Source organism: Maniola hyperantus, chromosome 6 (genome assembly GCF_902806685.2).
Source record: "Maniola hyperantus chromosome 6, iAphHyp1.2, whole genome shotgun sequence".
Classification (NCBI taxonomy): domain Eukaryota; kingdom Metazoa; phylum Arthropoda; class Insecta; order Lepidoptera; family Nymphalidae; genus Maniola; species Maniola hyperantus.
Genome location: NC_048541.1, coordinates 11,475,799 through 11,498,708, shown reverse-complemented (window position 1 = coordinate 11,498,708; position 22,910 = coordinate 11,475,799). Strand labels below are relative to the sequence as shown.

The 22,910-nt window shown below is 36.2% G+C and overlaps 2 protein-coding genes across 5 annotated transcripts in view; one reads left to right on the top strand and one right to left on the bottom strand.

The window, feature by feature from the left end:
• LOC117983233 (trypsin-1-like) overlaps positions 1 to 17,404 on the bottom strand; it is a 105,305-nt gene extending 87,901 nt beyond the window's left edge. The window contains exon 1 of the mRNA XM_069499125.1: positions 17,394 to 17,404. The gene's annotated coding sequence lies outside the window, so the exon portion shown is untranslated. The remainder of the gene's footprint in view (positions 1 to 17,393) is intronic.
• LOC117983276 (uncharacterized) overlaps positions 1 to 22,910 on the top strand; it is a 170,392-nt gene that overhangs the window by 48,708 nt on the left and 98,774 nt on the right. For all 4 annotated transcript variants that reach the window (XM_034969769.2, XM_034969770.2, XM_069499097.1 and 1 more), the window contains exon 2: positions 21,868 to 21,912. The gene's annotated coding sequence lies outside the window, so the exon portion shown is untranslated. The remainder of the gene's footprint in view (positions 1 to 21,867; positions 21,913 to 22,910) is intronic.

Sequence of the window (22,910 nt, the reverse complement as noted above, 5' to 3'; positions counted from 1 at the left end):
TGGAAAGGCCTATGTCCAGCAGTGGACGCAAACAGGCTGATGGATTGGATTGGATATACCAAGTTTCATCAACATCGGTTAGACTGCTGGGCCGTGAAAAGCTAGCAGACAGACAGACACACACACACACACACTTTCGCATTTATAATATTACTATGGAGATGGATATTTGTATGGATTAATAGTAGATAAATTATTATAATATTGTAGAACAATATCGTAGTTTACTAGACTCTAAATTAAGTTTTAGTTTAGTTTAATATTCTTTATTGTACACCAAAAAGAAAAGACACAAAAAGAAACATGTAAAAGAAGAACATACAATCAGCGGCCTTATCGCTGTGAAGCGATCTCTGCCAGGCAACTAGGTTGAAGAGGATTTAAGGAGGAGGAGGAGGTAGGGTAAGTATAGCAGTGATAGTCCAGTGGTTAAGACATCAGCCTCCTATAGCTGGTGGACTGACGTTCGAAGCCGAGCACGCACTTTTTTAACTTTTCGGAATATGTGTGTTTTAAGCAAGTAAGAACAGGAAGAAATTGAGAGGAAACTGCATACCTGATAGTTCGCCATAACATTCTCAAAGTCAAAGGTGTGTGAAGTCTTTCAATCCGCTCTTGGCCAGCGTGGTAGACTATGGCCAAACCTTTCTTATTCTGAGAGGTGACCCGTGCTCAGTAGTGAGCCAGCGATGGGTTGATGATGATGATGATGATATTCTCCTAATTTATAACAGCGTGGGAAAGAACAGATTTTACATGATTTAGTTAGTTAATCAAAATTAAAAACACAGATAATATCTGCAAACCAAGTTAAATTAATATTAATAAAACATGATATTAAATTAAGCCATATAATTTTTTCCGTCCTTACAAAGATACAATAAAAATATAACAATGACATTGTTTACATTGTCGAAGCATGAAAAAAATAAATGATTATCAATTATATTTTTATAATGTTATCTGGTGTCTGAGCGTGGTTTATAATAAAGGATTTTGATTATCTTTTGCAAAAGAATCGACAAGGCAATAAAAAGATAAGAGGTCAATTAATATTTTACAATTTAACGCATTTTTTGTTATGCGTGTTACACGATACTTCAATCAAATGTGTTTGTTTGGTCGTCACTATTCAATTATAAGAATAATATTTTATGAATATTTTATTCGAGTTGAATTTCCTCATAATAAGCATTTTTTCCTCATAATAAGCATTGACCGTCACTATCTTTCCGCTAAAGCTGTAAACTTTTCAGCCAGTGCCAACTCAATACATGCCAAGCAATGATATTAGAAGAAACTTTTTCTTGTGCCAAGGTAATCATTATACTCTGATTTTTAATTCAGTGGAATTCTGTGTTACCAAAGATAGAATATTTCCCACAAAGAAGATAATTTTAAATCTTGTACATAGGTAAATATACTATAAATCAATTGCCGCATGTATGGAAGATCATCACTTGAGGAAAACTCGACCAATTTGTCCGATTTTTTTGTTGTGTTTGATAAGGACAAAGTTTTTGTGAAAGAATTTTGAAAAATCATCAATTAAAATTAAGTATGTATGTACTTTTAGACACATCAAGACGATTAAAATTGAAATGTATAAGTCAAGATTAGATTAGTCAGGGTTTTTTTTACATTGATAGTGATTTCAGGCAATTTTGGGGGAGAATCGAACTTTAGGTGGTGGTCACCCTATTTTTTATACAAATAACTCCCCTGATGTATAAAAATTACAACGTCAGAATTCCACAGAATTAAAAATCAGAGTAGGTATAGGTAGAGTATAGGTCAAATATTATTCGTATCCCCACAGATCCCTCGGTATTTACATTATCATCCCACATCACTAGTGGATACGTAGCTTCACAAAATAACTACAGAAACTGATAATTATATTTAGTTAGTCTTAGTTTTTTAATGTTAATTCAATTTTCCTAAGTTTGTTTTCCCAAGCCTGTCCTACCTACTTGTAAGTAACCGAAAAGTCATCTTCTATCTTCTTCTTCTTCTATATATATAAAAGGAAAAGGTGACTGACTGACTGACTGACTGAATGACTGACTGACTGACTGACTGACTGATCTATCAACGCACAGCTCAAACTACTGGACGGATCGGGCTGAAATTTGGCATGCAGATAGCTATTATGACGTAGGCATCCGCTAAGAAAGGATTTTTGAAAATTCAACTCCTAAGGGGGTGAAATAGGGTTTTGAAATTTTGTAGTCCACGCGGACGAAGTCGCGAGCATAAGCTAGTATTATATAAAAGGAAAAGCTGACTAACTGACTGACTGACTGATTTATCAACGCACAGCTCAAGCTACTGATCGGATTGGGCTAAAATTTGGCATGCAGATTGCTATTATAACGTATAGACATCTGCTAAGAAAGGATTTTTGAAAATTCAACTCCAAAGAGGGTAAAATAGGTGTTTGAAAATTGTGTAGTGAGTCCACGCGGACGAAGTTGCGAGCATAAGCTAGTAAAATATAATAATCACCGGCGATTCGAATGTACCTACATTACCTATAATGGTGCACTTTGGTCTTGTTGTACCTAATGACTAATGCACTCAGTATATTCACACTACATACACACGCCTTAACACCTGTGAATTACAACTGTATTATCTTAATTACACACGTTATTATTATCTAAGAGCAGGTGGACAATTTGTTCAAAGTGTTTCAACTAGAAATACAAGAGCAATTACTATTTTTTTTATATATTTTAACAACGATACACGAATAATTATAAATAGACAAACACAGTACACAGTACAAAACATAATAACATGGAGAAAAAGATAAAACCCAAATACTTATTCTTAAAACACATGCCTTATTAAATTAAATTAAGTTACATTTTTTTCAATATGGTAAACAATGGAGTTTTAGTCAGTGGCGTAAGTCATATTTAGTTTGTGTAGGTATAACTTAATCGAAAGTACTTCTATATAAATATGTAAAATATATAAATATGTACCTAAAAGGAAAAGCTGACTGACTGACTGATCTATCAACGCACAGCTCAGGACGAATTGGGCTGAAATTTGGCATCAGATAGCTATTATGATGTAGATATCCGCTAAGAAAGGATTTTTGAAAATTCAACCTCTAATTGGGTTAAGTAGGGGTTAGGGTTTTGAGGGGCCCTAAGACCGATTTCCTCATAATAATAATAGCCTGTGTGTAATACTAAGACGTCGAGTTTTAGCCGTTATAAATCACTCACAAATCATTCGCCAGCTCTTAGCCAAGTACATTGTTAGCGTGTAATTTCCAATGTCCGATCGTAGCGCCGCCGATTGAATAATTGACCGTTGCAACAAAAGCAAAAATGTAGCGACCTTACAATTAGAAAAGCCGGCCTTCACGCTCGCTGATCTAGAATGAAAAATTACTTCGCTACTATTTTTCAACTAAAGCCCTCAACAGACACAGTGCGCGACGTCAGCGGCACGGCTCTAACGCGTTATCCGAAATGTAAAAGCATTCATGTTGTTCCTTCTTTAATAATTACAACAGGAGTCGCATCATACCCGCTCGTCACACGCGCTCGCCCGAGCCGGGTTAGCGCGGGGGCTGTGCGGGTGTGCGGGGGCTTAGGCCGCTTCGAAATTTTAGCGAAACTCGCATCAGTTCTATCGCACGGGAAAGAGATGGACTCATAATCAAATATTTGGCAGTAGCAAACAGGCAGTTTTGTTGTAGTTTCACAATTCATACAACACAAATTATGTAGAATTTCAGCGATTTCGCTGGTACAATTTCGTGGTGGAGATGTGCTAAAGACAATGTAGCAATACGTCACGGAAGCACCCTTTAGTAGAACGACAGTTGTGATTATTGCATAGCTATAGTCTCCGTTGTTGTGATTGGCTGAATTTATAGTATTCTTTCAACAGTGCATAGTAGTCAATAGTGAGATACAGCTAGCAAATCAGGAATGATTGAGGGATAATCACAACATAGCTGTCAAACTATGGGACTTGACCATCAGCTTTTATAGAGAATTGTACCACAAGGAACTGTATTATACAGCATGTCATACAGGGAATCGCTGCGTCAACGGCAAGCTAAACACAACAGCCGCATTGAGATCGCCATCATTATAATTATAGTTGATTACACTACAAAAAGCCGCGTTACGGCGGTTACGCTGTACGCATTCATCCGATCCGAAACCGTGAATATACGTTCCTTTTTGTTTTGTATGGTAGCTTATGACATATTATGTCGTAGATATTTTTTCTATCCGTATTTTCACGGATTCGGATCGGAGGAGTGCGTGATCGCGGTTAGGCATACGAACGTGCGATTTCACGTATCTGACCAAGGCGCTTAAAACATATCACGCCTTGTATCTGACCAAGGCTTAAAACATAACGGGCAGGAAAAGGAAGTGCGCTAGAAATAGCTGAATTAACTTTGGATTAGCTCAAGGTGTTGGATTATGCTCTTGTTATTAATTACTATGTTAAACCGCCGCTGACGTCTAGTTCGCTTATAAATTGAAAAATATGCATTGTTGAATGATAAAGCTAATTAGACATGCTTGTGAGTTGTTTTCATAAAAGTATCTATACCAATATTATAAATGCGAAATTGTGTCTGTCTGTCCGTTTGTCTATCTGTCTGTCTGATTGCCTTTCACGGCCCATCCGTTCAACCGATTTTGACGAAATTTGGTACAGCGATAGCTTGCATCCCGGGGAAGGATAGGCTACTTTTTATCCCGGAAAATCAAAGAGTTCCAAGAGGATTTTCAATAATTTAAATCCACGCGGATGAAGACGTGGAGATCATCTAGTATTTAAAAAAATAGCTACAGACGTAAAAGAATGTTAGGATAGGTTAGGTTTAATATTATTCAATTTCTCTAAACATAACAACTGTGATATTTAATTAGGCAAGGGTAGTGAGTTTTTCTTTCACTTATTAAAGTTTTGGTTTTCTTTACATTATTATACCTACGAGCTTATTATATTTGTTAGTGGATAGATTGTTATTATTCAAAAAGTTTTCATCCAATTATTTTCAAGTTTTATTTAAAAAAATAACTAATGTTTACTTACTTAACTATGACGTCATCTATTATACAATTATGTGCCTACTACAAACGGGTGGCATTAAATTAATGTTCTATGTAGGCAAGTCTAGTCTATTGAGTCATATTTAGATCTATGCATTGATATCCTTCGTTTACGCGATTGTTAGAATATACATGTTTGACCTTAGAAATATACTATTCTGGAATCAACTGAGGTCGTGACTGTAAAAGGAGCGAGGAGTGAGTATAATAAATACTTATTATTGAATCGTAAATCTTTTAACCTCTAAAATGCGTCATGGGAAATGGGCATGCTTATCTTGTAAGCAAAAGTGCCGAGCCGGTTGAATCATGTTAGTCTGCTGATAAGGTAGTACTTACGTCTTTTCTAAATTGATTCAAATCTGATTTGATTTAGCCCCTGATCGAAAGAGAGCCAGTGCGTGCCAGATCTTCGTTATTTTATAAAAGCTGAAACTTTCAGCTTTTATAAATTAACGGAGGTCTGGCACGCGCTGGCTCTTAGTCCATGACGTCTACTTCACGTCAACATACCTGTATGAAACTTGCGCTGCTCGTCAGCATTATGGTAACTAAGATGTAGTATTAATATTATATACCACATCATCCGAGGTTAAACTCCTATTCGGTTTTGACCAGTAGTTTTGACGCTGCTGGGCTTTGAAATGGATATTTTAGCGGAACGCTAGATTACTTGGCGGCACATTTTTGCCATTAGGATGGTAACTATAGTACGCTACAGGTGGAGATTGCGATCGGGGTATGAGGCGGGGAGAAACCCTGCACTTCCACCGCGCTATCCCGCACCGGGTTAGCGCTAGGGCTGTGCGGGAATCCCCACCCCGATTGCTATGTCGCATACTATAGTTACCGAAACCTTCCACGAAGCAAAAGATTCTTTAGTCATTGTGTTTCGAAATTTTTCTAGTTCGTCTCCAACTTTTCGCTAAGAAGTAAAGAACTCGTCAACTTTAACACTTTTCTCTAATTGCCTAACTGTGAACTACATTACGTTATGTATTTAGAGCAATCGAACTCTGTAACGCTAATCTACGCGACAAAAAATCTTACATCACTACTATAAAGAGCATAACCTAACCTCATCGAAAATGCACTGACCCAGATGTCACAGCGAAACTACGGCCGAGCGTGGAGTTGTGAAAATGCAAGGGTCGTTGGACTCGGCGTTGATCGCGGCGGACAAGGAGTTGAAGCGGAACGGCTGAAATACCCACTGGGTATCATCCTTATTTAATTTTTTTTCTATTATACTTAAAAAATTATGTTTTGATATTTATTTATTTTTATAAATATTTTTTTTTGTAAATATTGTAGATAAATAATAATTATTATTAATGTAATTAAAAAAAAATTACTACGGAGTTTCTTGCCTTCTAGGCTACCTCTTCTCTTAGTCATTTTTTTTATTACTACAGTCCAACACACTAAATGAATTTAACTTTTGTATGCACAACTAGGCCACAACCTGATGTTTTATTCAACAATCTACTTTAATTAAGCGAAAATTGTTGTTTAAGTTAAACGAAATTTACGAGTTAAATTGTTTTTATTATGCATCTCGTTAGCATAAACTTTGTAAATAGGTTCAAATGCACAAAATCGCACTCTGTGAATATACTATGTCAGAATCAATATATAACTGTCAGAATAAAAACTTCTATGCTTAGAGCATTATTTAAGTATCTCAAGATTTAAATAAAATAATAATTATTATTTCAAGACATTTTTTAAAAACTATTATTTATTCTTCATGTTAAATGAGTAATTTTCTGTTACTTCTAAATGTTAAAATTGAGCTAGTAGATTAGGGTTCAAATCCACAACGTTCATGATTTTAGTTCCCTCCCTGATAGTTGAGATATTTATGTAGGGTTCAGTTAAAATTGAATGTTAAAAAACATAAATTTTAATATCCCATAAAATATCCATAAAAGGTGTGAGAATAATTTAAAGGTTAATTTAATTTTGTCGACTGAAATAACGATTGTATAATAATTATATAATGCGATTTACTAAGGTGCTAATTTTATAATATCAAGTCAGATCGTTACGCACAATGACATGATTCTATAAGAATTAAAAACAAATTTAACATAAACCAAGCAAAAAAAGTGTGTCACACTTTATAACGAAATGTTCAAACTATTTTATAACAAGCACGCATGTTCAAATAGTAGGTAGACGGCAAAAAAAACAAAGTCGTAAACGAATGCGTCACGCTCGAACAATTATTTCGCTATATTACTGAGTCCTAATAAATTCTACCGAGCCAATAAATTAATGTTAATATGTTACCAAAAAAGAAGTGGTTGAACCTTTTATTATTTTATGTTACCCTAGTTCATATTTTTTGAAGAAACAAACCAAAGAAAAACTGAATTTCATTTAAATGTAACTTAATTTATTATTACTTTGTAACGACAATTTTTGGTACATGAATAATAAAAATAAATAAATAATATCTTAAAACATTCAGACGTAATACTTGTCGATTATCATCATGATCAACCCATCGCCATCTTACTACAGAGCACGGGCCTCCTCTCAGACTCGTGAGAAGTGTTTTAGCCATAGTCTACCACGCTGGCCATGTGTGGGTTGGTAGACTTTACACACCATTGAGAACATTGTGGAGAACTCTCAGGCCTGCAGGTTTCCTCGCGATGTTTTCCTTCAGTGTTAAAACAAGTGATATTTAGTTAATAAAACGCACACAACTCCGAAAAGAGGTGCGTGCCCGGGAACTCCCGACCCCCGATTAGAAGGCGGACGTCCTAACCACTAGGCTATCACAGCTTACACACTACTTGTCGATACTAATTAATAAATAAGTAATGTGCCTAAGCTAGTTTTATAATATGTAAGCCCTCCAAAGTTCGATTGCGAAATCCCATAACAAAACACAAAAGTCCAAAGATATGATGCCATAGGAAAGTGCGCGGTACACCAATTTTGCTAGCCATAAAATTTCGCAAAATGGTTGGTTTATTCTTATTGCGACATTCCAGAGCAGTATTTGCCAACTTTATGATTTTATTATGATTTCAATTACTCTTATGGTCCATATAATAAGTATAACCTTAGAACTGCTCTGGTAAATGGCATACTTAATTATTACTTTCGAGATCAGAACGTTTAAATCTAAACATTGCAACCAAGCGTGTAGAAGGAAAACATTGTGAAAACCTTGCATGCTCCAATGTTTATCTCAAGTTTTTTCTTAAGACACTTTTTTGCCGATTATTAGATTTATCATGACTACATAATATTATAACCACTCGGGCACTCGATACGACGAAGCCACTTATTGGATCAATTTCTAACGAGTGGTTTAGTAATTACAAAGGTATTAATTAATGAGACCGAAAACAAATAAACTGGTGAACCGTAGTCAAAGTTCAAGATCTACGATTCTATGTAATTCCTGTTTTAAACGCTTCCAATGAGACGACAGGGTCGCCTCTTAGCGTATGTATGGCTTATGTATTAGCTAAGCAGCCAAATAGCAACCAAAGCTGCTTATCAGTTGGTTAGCTAATCTGCCGATTGGCAGCTAAGATGCAGCAGCATGTAATTGCGGGCAGTAGTAGTCAAGTAGCATCCAATCATTATCATTTGTGGACTTCCACACGCCACGGTTTTGCGCCTCCTAAATCCAGCGGTCCCCTGTGACTCATTTGATGTCGTCTGTCCACCTAGTGGGACCCCCCACTTTACGACATCCATCCAGATCAAATTCTAAGTATAAATAAATACTTCTTCTTTTCTTTTGACATCTCGGATATATATCTAAAATCCTTCGTACCTACTAGCCATTGATGTATGTCGTAACCATCTCTAGTAAATGATTCTGTGGTACTAACAATACCAAATTACATTCTTGTGTGACATAAATAGAAATCGCGGAGATTCGTAAATATACAAAGCTTTCAAAAGCGATGTACGTAACGACCTCTCGATTTCCTTTGCCAAAATCTATTCAGGAAACGAAAGCATTTCGCCCCAAAACTCCGAATCTGAGTGCTTGAAACATTGATATAAAAAACGAAGATATCCTTCAATCTTACACAATTCCTGTGACTGTTTTAGAGTTAGAAATAAGTGTAATATTTCTAACTCTGTGGTAAGTAATGTGACTTATAAAACGCAAACCAAATGCAAATTCTTAAACTTCTAAAAATATATTTTAAATACCTACATATAATTTTTGAGTCACAAAAGAGTTACCTACGTGTAGTGATTTGAAGGAAGCCGTTAAAAATAACATTCAAAAACATTATATTATGTTTGGCGCATTCTTTGTTAACGATATAATATGATATGATCTCAATTTTTAACGACGGCCTTAATTTCCTATGACCTACGATGTCAGTGCAAGTGGCCAACAATAATTATCAAATTAATTAAAATACTAATGCAAACAAGAGAATGGGACATTGTAAAGCTTTTATTTTTGAAGTTCATTTTACTCTCGAGTTTTGTTTTGTAAAGCCCTTGAGTGTAATATAACCTAATAATAAGTAACGAATCCGGATAGAAGTGGGCTAACATGGAAGAAGTACGGTACGGTCAACCACAATCGGTTTTTAGTTTCTATACGGCATCGTACTGGAACGCTTAATCTTTTAGCAGCTCAGCTTTGCTGGTAACTAACTGTTGTACGAAGCTGTGATAGCCTAGTGGTTAGGACGTCCGCCTTCTAATCGGAGGTCGGGGGTTCTATCCCGGGCACGCACCTCTGACTTTTGAGTTATGTGCGTTTTAATTAATTAAATATCACTTGCTTTAACGGTGAAGGAAAACATCGTGAGGAAACCTGCATGCCTGAGAGTTCTCCATAATGTTCTCAAAGGTGTGTGAAGTCTACCAATCCGCGCATGGCCGCACGTGGTAGACTATGGCCAAAACCCTATTCTCACTCTGAGAGGAGACCTCTGTAGTGCTCTGCTCTGCTCGTGCTCGTGCTCTGTAGTGAGCCGGCAATGGGTTGATCTTGATGATGAACTGTTGTACGAGTATGTAGGTGGAAGATATTGTAAGCAATTAATCCTTACTTAAATTATAAATGCGATAGTGAGTCTGTCTTCTATCTCTCCGTTTATCCGACTGTCTGTATGTCTGCTAAATTTTCACGGCCCATCTGTTTAACCGATTTTAGATAGTAGAGTTTTATCCTCCTACCGTACCTACCGTTGTATACCTAACGTTATGTGGTTATTGAAAAGGGGTCATATCCTTCAGCAATGAATAATACGATGCAGAAGAAGCGCTTAGCATCAACGCCTTTTACAGCAAAGGCATTATTGTTTCTCTATCGCATACGTTCGTTGTGCTAAAGGTATTAATAGTCAAAACACTCATTGCGTACCTACTAGGTATTTTTCCTAGGTATTTTTTATACAATAACACCTAATCTCCAAATACAATGAACGTAATTGCTGACAATGAAGAGGGTATACATTTTTTGCGTTGATAAACAAGTCTATTTAAGTATATACTTACAAAAAACCTTAGAAGAAATCACAAACCATCTTATACAAAAACCCTAAACAAAAAATGGTACTAGGTTACAAATAAACCCATTCAAGATATACATATATCAAGAACGCCTGTTAGACAATCATTTAAAATGGACGAAATTAATTACGACATTTTCCTTGCATCTAACATTTGTCGAGACAAGCGTGTACACCGCTCCATTCAAACTTGAAGGCATGGTTCAGCCGTACGAAGACAGCCATAGAATTCTAAATAAAGTAATAGAAATGCCACAAATATCTTTCATAGCAGGCCAGAGTAATACTGAGTAACGGTCTATTCTTAGAATGGGGAGGATTTAGACCTAGGCTTACGAAATTCGGAACTAGTTTGCAACTCCTCACACAAATAGTAGGTAATACGGCTACTTCGGATCAAGAATTCGGAATTGGATCATGTTCAGACCGCTTGCAGTGCGTAAAGAGCCTGAGAGGTGCATGTCGGATCGCAACCGTTTATCGCTAGGCTATCAACGCTTCCTACTAATTCTAATACCTATTCTGAATTCTGTGGAGACAGCTTTTGAATCATTGAGATATGCGGGCTCGCTCCGACGGGCTCTTCCTGAGATTTCCCGCCCCGAGGTAGAGCTCTCTTTATTAATGCACGCCGCAGACGACAACCTAACCAACTTTAAGAAAACTATCTCCGACGCGTCTCGCAACCCCTCATTTCCTCAACGTTAAACAAGTAACAGTTTATTTCTAGACGAGAAACTCCCCGAGAATTTCCCTTTTAGAATGTACCTAGACTATTTTCAACTACTTAGTAACAAATTACATGGCGTTGAAAGCCCGTCCGGCGATAGCAACGCTGTTATTACCGTAACAAGTTTCCGCCCTTATAAATATTATTTACGTTTATAATATTATGTTTTATCGGGCTTTTGTGAGCGTATTTGCATAACTAAAGCTATTTTCGTTGAATATTAATAAAGGCTTGTACGTATGGAGATTGTGGATGTGAACAACAATAAGGCAATGTAAGTCTGTTGGTCCCTTTTAGGGTGGTATAACAATAGGTTTCTTCCTGCTTTAGCGAGAAAGTGAGGTGTTCTTTCCGTCACTCTACATATATTTAACTATCACACCTTAACTCACGGCTTTATCGCCTTCACACGTTTTTGTACACAATTGTTTTGTTAACTACTTTAATATAAATGAATAAAGGACTTTTTAACCGACTTCAAAAAAAGGAGGAGGTTCTCAATTCGTCGGAATCTTTTTTTTTTTTTTTTTTTTTTTTTTTTTTTTTTTTTTTTATGTATGTTCCCCGATTACTCGAAGACGCCTGGACCGATTTTGAAAAATTTTTTTTTGTTTGAAAGGGTATACTTCAAAGTTGGTCCCATTTAAATTTGGTGAAGATCTGATGAACATCTTCGAAGATAGATACTGGAACTCCTCAACGGATAAGAGTAAATTGCTCGCGATCAGTGTATAAGCTTAGTAAACAGTAGATTTTTAACCAGTCATAGCATAATTCCATGGGGCCACTAAAAATTGTGAAATAAAAAATTTTTACAAAAAAAATAAAAACCGACTTCGATACACAAACACTAAAAATTGAAAAATAATTTAATTTATTACCGAATATCTTATGTATACAAGAGTTAATATAGTTCCATAATAATATTTTTTGGGGTCGGTGCCAATGAGGTGCCATTGTGGAGTCTCATAAAAATATGAAGTCTAGACGATTCGCGCAGCTAAAGCTAATTGGCACCGGCACCAAAAAGTATTATTATGGAACTATATTAACTCTTGTATACATAAGATATTCGGTAATAAATTAAATTATTTTTCAATTTTTAGTGTTTGTGTATCGAAGTCGGTTTTTATTTTTTTTTATAGTGCAATATCACATGGAAAAGAAAATAAGTTCGCCTACTTGTGTAACCGTAAGATAATATCAAGCAATACTAGGTATATACCATAGATGCATAAAACAAACAGCTTAGTTTGTTTTTAATGACTCTATGGCATACAGTATTTCAATTATTTCCAGTCTTGATTTAAATACCTCCCTAGGTCACCCTAGGTATAGTAAAAATTTGTAAAAACATGATACATGACCAAGCAAAGAGAAACTCAAGTTCAAACTTTTTACCTTACAACAACCTAGTAACTGCGGCCGTCATTTTAGAAGCATGCTCGTAGGTGTCAAAAGGTGCGTAAACTTCGCGTGTAATGTAGTTTCGTATGAGTTTCGTGTATAGGTCATACACAAACGTACGAATTTGTCTTCGCTTTTTAACATACCAATTATTGTATGAGCTTTTGTTTGTTTGTTTTAATCTTTTTATTGCACATAAAAAAAATAGAATGTACTCGTTCATAGTCGAGGTATTCTCATGCATTTAACCTTTGGGTTGGTAAATTTTTGTCTAAGGATCTGGAGTTTTGTAATATCTTTGCCTTACAATAGATAGGATAATTACCTATATTATAACTAAAACCAACAAAGCATTAAATAGCGATAACATTTATTTGCGTATTTTGCAACAAGGCAGGTCTAGGTCTAACCACACAAATCTAGACTAAACCAATAATATCTAAACACTGCTACGTGTACGTAGTATGCCGAGGGCGAATGAAAATTACCAAGAGCAAATATCAAAAACGTTTCTAAGTTTGCAACACGTTCTGATCTGGTGTCAGTATCTAATGACTTTACGCAACTTTTCGTGATCAAAAGCCACAGGTTTTCCGCGTCGGGAATTCTTGCGGTCTCTTCGCATCTTTACACATCTTTGATGAAAAGTCTTAAAGAATTTAGGTCAGCTTTTTACCGTTGAACTTTAGAGAGTAGATTCATATAAAAATTAACAACTTAGATGGTGCCCGTGATTTCGTTTGCTGGATTTGTGTTTTTAAACATCCCGTAGGAATTCTGGTTTTGTATGTTTAAAGTAGCCTATTTCTCGTCCAAATTTCGTCAAAATTGGTAATGCGAATGGACGTAAAAAAATAACAGACATCGGTCTGTTATAAACGACAGACAGAATCCGATGTGCTAATAGTAAGGTTATTATGCCTAACAGTAGCAAGTTATACATGTACCTATTAATTAAATAAATCATGACTATAGCATAGTCGATGTAGTTTGATTCGGCTACCCTGATCTATCGTACGAAATGCAACTTGTAGATTTTATCTCCATCTTAGGTCGATTTAATTAGAAAATGATCAAAATATTTTCACACGCCAGTGTCACGACTTTTGACTTATGAGGGTCGATTGCCCGTCGTTTTTTTTTTCACATACAATAGTATGGATTGGATATTACTCCCCATTGTAGAAGAAAACCTGAAATAAAGAAAAAAGTAACCTACAAAAAAATTAAAGGAGGATGAGTAAATAAGAAGTCGAAAGGTTTCTTTTGCAAAAATCCGTCAGTAATAAGCACTATTTATTTTATAAATTTTTTCTAGTTTAATCAACAGACACTTGACAAAATATAAGAAGCTGTTTTAAGAAAATAGAGATAAAAAGCGACACACATTCCGAGCAAATTGGCCACGAATTAAGAGCTACCGTTGACCATAATATTATACTCGCAATACAACATCTATTACCAAGTGTGGTGTAAACAACGATTATACGATATTTACGACGTACATTTCTCGTTTATCAAGGTAATTTAGTGGTCATGTCTGATAAAACCTGTAATGTATATTGCTAATTAGAAATTGTAGGGAAAGAGGTATAAGCACAACTGGTATTGAACTGGGGCGCGCGCTCTTGGTCAGATAGCCACAAACTGGTTTCATTATCAAAAGTCAATAACTTTCCGATGCATTGCGAGTCATGGCCAAGTCCGATCTGCAGACGTAATAAGCTTAACCGCGTTACCGAGTACGGGAAGTGGTTCTATGATATGCTTCAAAAAGACTAGTAGTAGGTTACTTTACTACTGCTCGCTACTTGACTTGTGAAATGGACTCTTCAGAAATAGTTTCAGGATTATACTCGTAGTTTTAACCAGAGATGGTTATACTCAAACTTTTAAGTTCACGGATCTAAATATATAAGGTAAAAAAGATGACTGACTGACTGACTGACTGATCTATCAAAGCACAGCTGAAACTACTGGACGGATCGGGCTGAAATTTGGAATGCAGATAGCTATTATGACGTAGGCATCCAAGCCCTAAGGGGGTTAAATAGGGGTTTAAAATTTGTGTAGTCCACGCGGACGAAGTCGCGAGCATAAGCTAGTCATTGAATAATAAAGGTCTGGACAAACATACGGTGATAGCCTTAGGGCATTTGTGCACTCATCCGTATTCGGCTCATACTTCGCATCCGTGATTCTTTGAAGTGGCCGTCATACAAATACGTATATTCGATTCGTATTATTTTTTACGGATCCGTCAAATCACGGATAAGTGCACAAAGGCCCTAAAGTTAAGACGTCGGCCTCCTATTCAAGAGGTCCTGAGTTTAATCCCGGCCACGCGCACTTCTAACTTTTCGAAGCTATGTGCGTTTTAAGCAATTAAATTACGGTTATTAAAACGGTGAAGGAAAATATCTTGAGGAAACATTCATGTCTAAGAGTTCTTCATAATATTCTCAAAGGTGTGTGTGAAGGCTGTGAATCTACACTTAGGCATCGTGGTGGACTACGGTCAAACCCTTCTTATTCTGAGAAGAGACCCGTGCTTATGCGCCGGCTATGGGTTGATGATGATGATGATAAACAAACACAAAACGACGACAGCGCAGATTAGCAAACTGCCACGCTAAACTGAATCATTAGTAAAATGACTAATATCTTGTAGGTCTATCGTAGTCATAAATAGACTGCTAAGGCGCCGATTCTGTTGTCTTTCTCTAAACTAAATTTAGAATACCTATCTGCATTTTTTCTTTTTAATATTGCTAAAAAAGGACAGAACACCAATTTTACATTTAAAGACTAAGTTTTAGTGCAGGCTACAAAAAGCAATAGGCTCGCGACTGTCAGCTAAAGTCACGGGGTTTGACAGATCTAAATTAAATTTAAAACTGTCAAACTGTGTCTCTCCTTTTCATATTACATTAGTAAGAAGAGGATGTGAATACTCTAAAATTTAGGTGTACTCAGAATCAGTACCATATTTCGTTCCGTTATTTATTGGTTTTGGGCGAAGACGAAGCACTTTGAAGGTTACAGGTCATAAAACTACAGTGTAAATTGATTTTGATGAATGATGATTGATGTGCGTTCGAAATGATACTATTATCACTTAAATTGAGTGTAAAGATGTAATAAATCATTAATAACATTTATTTTATCAATGAAATACGGTAACTAACTAAAATTCTAATAAAGGAGTAAAATATTATAAATGAGAAAGTGTGTTTGTTGATTTATTGGTTTGTTGGGTGGTCCTTCAATCGGATTTTTTGCATTATAGTTGAAGACCTGGCGAGTGACCTAGGCTACCTGTTATTTTTTTTTCGTTTACTTTACTAACACATTTTACTAATCCCATACAGACAACATTTTAATTTTCTTTTTGTGGTGCATCTACAAATTCAAGACTTTCGGATTTTTCCTTTACTTATGCTAAATAAGACCTGCTTACTAGGGTACTTCCCGTTGACCTGGAATCATTAAAGGCAGCAATCAGTTCTAGGTCAACGGGAAGCACCCTATAGGTTTCCATGACCAGACACGACAGACAGATGGACAGAAAGACAACAAACTGATCCTATTAGGCTTCCTTTTTTCCTTTTGAGGTACGGAACCCTAAAAAACATGCGGACAAAGTCGCGGGCATCGGCTCTTTGGTTTTGTAAGGAAATGGAGTTTACGAAAGTGTTAATAACTCCTATAACTCTTAAAGAGTTGAACAACTTTCTCGAGGGATTCCTTTTTGGAACAGCTGAAGAAATCGTCGAGATTCATAGAAAGTTGTAAATGAAATGCGCATTTTATGGTGATTGCTTGGATTGAAAAATAAGTGAATGTTGGTGTTTATTAAGTAAGCTGTACTGATAGCCTAGGGGTTAGGACGTCCGCCCTCTAATCGGAGGTCGGGGCTTCGATCCCGAGCCCGCACCTCTAACTTTTCGGAGTTATGTGCGTTTTTGCTTTAACGGTGAAGGAAAACATCGTGAGGAAACCTGCATGAGTTCTCCATAATGTTCTCAAAGGTGTGTGAAGTCTACCAATCCGCACATGGCCAGCGTGGTAGACTATGAGTAAAACCCTTCTCACTCGGAGAGGAGACCCGTGCTCTGTAGTGAGCGATGGGTTGTTCATGATGATGATGGTGGTATTTATTTATTAGTCTTTATCATCATCATCATCATCATTATTATTAACTGACAGACGGTCACAGCTCTTCTCTTGTAGGGGTTCCGCACGCCACGGTCTTGCACCGCCTATCCAACGGCATGCGATTGGTTTGATGTCGTATAGTCACCTATTGGGGGTTTTCCTACATCATCTTTTGACTTAAAAGTCACATTAAAATCGGTTGCAATATGTAGGCGTAAAAAATTAACAAGCAAACGGGCACACTTTTGCATTTACAATAATAATACCTGATGCCCTCGACTTCATTCGCGTGGATTTAGGTTTTTAAAAATCCCGTGGGAACTCTTTGATTTTTGAGGATAAAAAGTAGCCTATGTCACTATAGAGTCATGCAAAAAATCACGTCGATCCGTTGCTCCGTTGCGACGTGATTGAAAGACAAACCAACAAACAAACCCACTTTCGCATTTATAATATGGGTAGGGATAATATGAGTAGGGATAGACTAATGAATATGGATTACAAGATTTAATTTCCCAGCACTTGCTTCCTAGTTTTATAAAACCAATTCCATTATTCAAAATAATATTGCTCTCAAACGTATAACTTTCTTCACAAAAGCTCCCAAGCAAGTAATTCATAAGGAACAAGACAACAATATACGTCCTTATACAACACATGCTAATTAAATTAGTTTTACTCTAGCGAGTTGGACTCCTAACGTTAATGCTCAGGATGCTATATCTATACTATCAAGCTGTTTACAAGAAAAAGAACAACGTTCTCTCATAGTTACCACAAAAATATACTTTATTTCTGTACATATAGAGTTCATATTACATAACTCGATTGGTAAGTACATATTATAAGATTTAATATGACCTATTTTAGCTGTACCCTCGAGGTGTTTCCGCGACTAGGTTTTAACAGAATTTTATTGTTTCTTTTAGCAATGTTTACATGGGGAAGCGAACGGAAAATTATACGAGTATCCTTTAGCATCTTTGGCCTGGAAAAGGCCATAATTATCTTATAATTTATACATAATATTATGCAACAATATGGTATTATCGTCGTTTATAGTTCTGTCAATATAATTTTTATTAAGTCTACTGAAATCTTAAAGAACTACCTACACTTTAAACTGTAAAGTATTCTATAGAATATGTAGAGTAAAATCTAAAAATACTACTGACATAGAACTTGACTCATTATGGCCGTTAGTGATAGACGAGACAGCTGCATTAATTTATGATTAGACAGAAGAGATATTATCTTACCTAAGTGATATCGCGCGGATCTCAATTTAAATTAATTTGGTAATGATAGCGGCCCGCGGCGAGATGAGTGATGACTGTCTCCAGCCTCTGATGTTTAAGGCGGACCGTTTATCATCCGCAAATATTATAATAAATTTGATTGTGTTTTTGAAGTGCTTGTACTAATTTTAATATTACTTTACAGTGTTCAATTAGAATTCAATTCATCGTTACTTCGTCTTTCGTTAAAATATACTTACGCCAATCAAGTGAAGGCAATTTCCTACTCATAAAATATTTTTAGTAACTTTTTTAACCAACTTTGGGTATTCTGCTGGGTAATGATCTACATAATCCCTATCCCCCATCGTCATAAACTGATAGACGTCCACTATTATACATAGGTCTTTAAGTAAATTATGTACAAAACTAGCTTATTCTCGCAACTTCGTCTGCGTGGACTACACAAATTTCAAACCTCTGTTTTACCCCTAAGAATTTTGAATTTTCAAAAATCTTCTCTTAGCGGATGCCTACGTCATAATAGCTATCAGGTCAAATTTTTACTTTCTCACTTTACGGTTATCGGATTTTTCCCTTTACATGTGCTATGAGTCCTACCTACCTTGTAGGTATGTACCCTGTAGGTTTCTTGATAGACACGACAAACGGACAGACAGACAGATAGACAGACAGACAGACAGACAGACAACGAAGTGATCCTATAAGGGTTCCTTTTTCCTTTTGAGTTCGTAATTTGACCTAGTTATTTGGCAACTGCATAATCTTTACTTGTGATTGCGATTGATTGATAAACATAGATTGGTTAATATATTTGTAAAAACTAATGCAAAACATCTATCTAGGTTCGAAGTGAAAATGCGGTGAGCAAAAAAAGAAATCAGAGCGTTCAGTTTCACACAAATAATAGCGCGACTTCGTCTGCGTGGACTACATATGTATAATATTTCATACCCCTGTTTTACCCCTTTGGGGGTTGGATTTTCAAAAATCCTTTCTTGTATTTGGTAATAAAAAATGTTCTCATCAAGTGTTCGTTCAATTCACAAACTGTCGACATGTAGCCAGCAGCGGTGGGGTAGAAATAAATAATAATAATATTTAAGCTACATACCTTTCAAACATAATATATAACGACGTTATAATGACTTCTTAAATGCAGGGTTATACTTCTATAAAACGGAAGTCCTATAAAAAACGACCTTATAAAGTGCTTATTACTACACTAATCAATATTTGAATGGACAATATAAAATAGCGCTAAAGAATATGACCTGCATAGCCAGTCACACCTACGTTTCTTATTGAAAAGATTGTAGCTAGGTAGGTACTTATTGTGACCAATTCCGTTGTACACAATCTCTTAAACTAAACTAAAATTACACGTCTAAATCTATGGCTATCCCTTTCATAATTTCGTTTGCGAAAAAGGATAGTACTAGATTTAGACCTGTTAATTTAGTTTAGTTTAGAGATTGTGTACAAGAGAATCGGCCCCATTGTCTATAATTAAATTAAGTTTTTTATCACATCCGTCAACAAACGGACGTGATTATATTTGAAAAAAAAAACTTCTTGACGGATTGGGCTGAAATTTGACATGCAGATAGCTATGACGTAGACATCCGCTAAGAAAGAGTTTTTGAAAATTCAACCCCTAAGAGGGTAATACGGGTTCGAAAGTCGCGGGAATAAGCTAGTATTATATACAAACCTAAGTACTAAGTAATAATATATTATAGACTACGTTTGAAACAAACAAATTGCACCTTGTCAAACACAGTTCCCCGGAAATCGTTTGACAAATGACAGAAAGACTCCCGGTCATTTGTCTACTTAAATAATTGCTCAAGGACCAAGGTGGACTTCTGCTTTCTATCACGCGGTAATTTATTATATGAGTCAGTCGGGGTAGAAGTTAGGGTAGCTGTCCACCAAAGATGCGGTGAACTATAGAAAATAGAAATGAATCAATCAAAAAGATTGGGTCATTTATCTATCACAACTCTGGTGCAGGATTCTTATATTAACGAATCGAAAATTACTGTAGAATTTTTTTAACTCCCTCACACAGCAACACCGCACATTTTTTTCGATCCTACAAGTACCTATACCATGCTTTTCAATCCGTTAAATAATAGTTGTACTCCAGAGTTTGTATTAGGCTGCAGTTAGGAAAATGAAGTGATATTATTGCGATCGAACTTTCGCATCGCTCGTCTTTCTCGCAAAACTTTGATAGTGGACAGCCAGCTTTACTGACCAGGATATTATCCATTAGACACCCTTCACGACATTTTCAGTCACTGGTATCAATCACTTTATCGTGGGCTTAAATATGTTCTAAAGTTGTGACTCAAACGATTGCTATCACGATTGTAGTGTACACAAAACAGCCCAAATGAAGGAGTCAGCGTTTTTAAATTTTTAATTATTGTAATTTATCCTTGAAAATAGTAAAATCAGGATGTAAAAGCGTAGAATCATAATTATTATTTAAAAAAAGCATAAATATAAACCGATATACCCGCTGTAGAAAAGTATTGTTTACAAAATAATGTAGAGATGCCTTCTTTGGTCTAGACTCTTGGCTGTAAAGAAAATCGTTTATATTAAGCTATTTAGTTATATTTATATTCATAACTAGCTGCCCTGGCGAACTTCGTTCTGCATAGCAGTCGATTCAAATTTTTTAAATTTTTCTCTCCGTAAGAACCATCCTCGTACTTCAAGGAATATTATTAAAAAAAGAATTAGCGAAATCGGTTCAGCTGTTCTCGAGAATTGCGATGAGCAACACATTTGGTGATTCATTTTTATATTATAGATAATATGAAAGATGACGCGGCCGCAAGCATTAAAAAAACAGTGTGCATAAGTAACTAATACATAAGTTTATCACAAATGTGTAGAGCGATCGTGACAAACAAAAAAACATTATCCTTTCAAATCGTACAAAGACTACTTTTTCTAATATTATAAGTCCATTATTGACAGGACTTTGTCCTTCATGGCAAGGTGGTGAAGGGAATTGGGTGAACGGCAATAAACTTGTTTGACAACGCTCTCTCTCGTACTTGGACCACACCCTGGTCAACGGCTCACGACTACGGTCAAGCTTCAAGGTCTCGAATTACATAACTTAGCATTTCGCCTATAATTGATACTCGACGACTGCATATTGTTCAGGCTTCTTGATCGATAGTTTGCAATAGGGTTGTACTGCAAAATCACTTTCACATTCTTTTGAAATATTACTTCAAAAGTGACCATTTGCAACTTTTGATTGTGCACTTTTTATAATAATTTCTGATTAAACCTTGAAATTCTGTGGCTAGTGAGTAAGTTTCAGTTTCAATATAAATTGATTTGTGTGAAAACAGTAGGTATAAGTCCCGCACATTGCTAATGCGTGTGGCCGCCATTTTAGTGACGTCAGCACTAGACTGAAATTTCGAGCTGATGGTATATTTTTATTTCGGCTGACGTCAAAATGACGTCATTTCGATGGTAATGAGACATGGTTCCAGCGCAATAGCAATTTGTGGGACTTATAATGTGATCATAGTAGGAATAGGAAAGTCAATGACCTCTGCCTGTCAACTGTCCCTTTTTGACACTGTCTGAAGAATACGATTTGCAAGGAAAATGCTTTTGCCTCCTTCAAATTAAACAAAAGCTTATTTATTTTTCAGGTACTCATATTTGGCGTACTGAGTCTTCTATAATCGGATTTTCAGGTTAGTATTTTTATAAAATCTATTATTTCAATAATAATAAATATTAATAAATAGGTATGTACCTATTTACTAAATTAAACAATTAAGTAAAAAAATATTATTATTTTAATTAATTTGAATAATTCATCGTATTTACACATTTCGCAAGTGGTACAGCTACAGCCCTAATAATTAATACTCGATAACTGCACATTGTTCCAACTTTTGATCGATAGATCGCGCTTAACAATAATACAATGCTAACTCTTGTCCAATTATAAACTTAATTTGCATGTAGGTATTGACATTGATATACAATTATTATGATCGAATACTGAATATGTAATTTGGAACTTTAATTACTAGAAAACAATCGGCTGTGCTGTGTGAGTAAAATATAAATAACTTTTCGTTCGCCTTGACACATATTTAAAAATAGAATTTAGCTAGAGCTTACGCCGACGGCTTTGTTTACTTACACCTACTAAGCGGTGATAGCCTAGTGGTTAAGACGTCGGCCTCTTATTCGGGAGGTAGGGGCACACGAGTAGATATATAGACCAGAGGGGAAGCTTCATACTAGCGGCTGGCTGTAGGTTCACTCACTCTAGCGCAGCTCACGCACACCACGACGTGTCACGGACGCACCGTTTGCCGCCAAGCTGGGCGCACGGAGCGTCCGTGGCACGTCGTGGTGTGCGTGAGCTAGTGTGAAGCTTCCCCTCTGGTCTATAATATCTACTCGTGTGGTAGGGGGCTCTATCCCGGGCCTGCACCACTAACTTTTCAGACTTATGTGAGTTTTAAGCAATTAAATATCACTGCTTTAACGGTGAAAGAAACCTGCATAGCTGAGAGCTCTATAGGTAATGTTCTCAGAGATATGAAGTCTGGCAATCTGTACTTACTTGGCCAGTGTGATGGACTGGGGTCTAAATACCTACTTGTCATTTTGAGAGGAGACCGTACCTTTGCTCATGCTTTTTCACGGCGCACCTGATGCTGCTTACGTTAGGTAC